General features: G+C 40.5%; 1 protein-coding gene across 1 annotated transcript in view; it reads right to left on the bottom strand.

The window, feature by feature from the left end:
- The window catches only part of LOC107570235 (PH and SEC7 domain-containing protein 1-like), a 39611-nt gene that overhangs the window by 3932 nt on the left and 35375 nt on the right, over positions 1-304 (bottom strand). The gene's annotated exons all lie outside the window — the stretch shown is intronic.

Genomic DNA, 304 nt, shown 5'->3' on the forward strand with positions numbered 1-304 from the left:
GCTGAAAATACTAGTGTTCTAATCATTTTGGCCACCACTGTAAATGATGAAATGGACCAGTGTGATGGACATTTTTGTACAAAAATTCTTACTACATATCATCCTAAAACAGTTCCACCAATCTGAGAAGTCAAAGAATCAACAGCAGATGAAGTTTTTTATCTGTAGAAATGCAGACACACACACACAACATTTTCCAGCACAAGCAATGAGAGCTGAAACTGGGGCAAACTTCAACTAGAGCAAAGCGAGTTCTCCTGGGGAACGGGAATGTGTGTGAACACACACACACACACACACACAC

The sequence above is a fragment of the Sinocyclocheilus grahami genome, unplaced genomic scaffold (genome assembly GCF_001515645.1).
Source record: "Sinocyclocheilus grahami isolate Dianchi unplaced genomic scaffold, SAMN03320097.WGS_v1.1 scaffold1429.1, whole genome shotgun sequence".
Classification (NCBI taxonomy): Eukaryota; Metazoa; Chordata; class Actinopteri; order Cypriniformes; family Cyprinidae; genus Sinocyclocheilus; species Sinocyclocheilus grahami.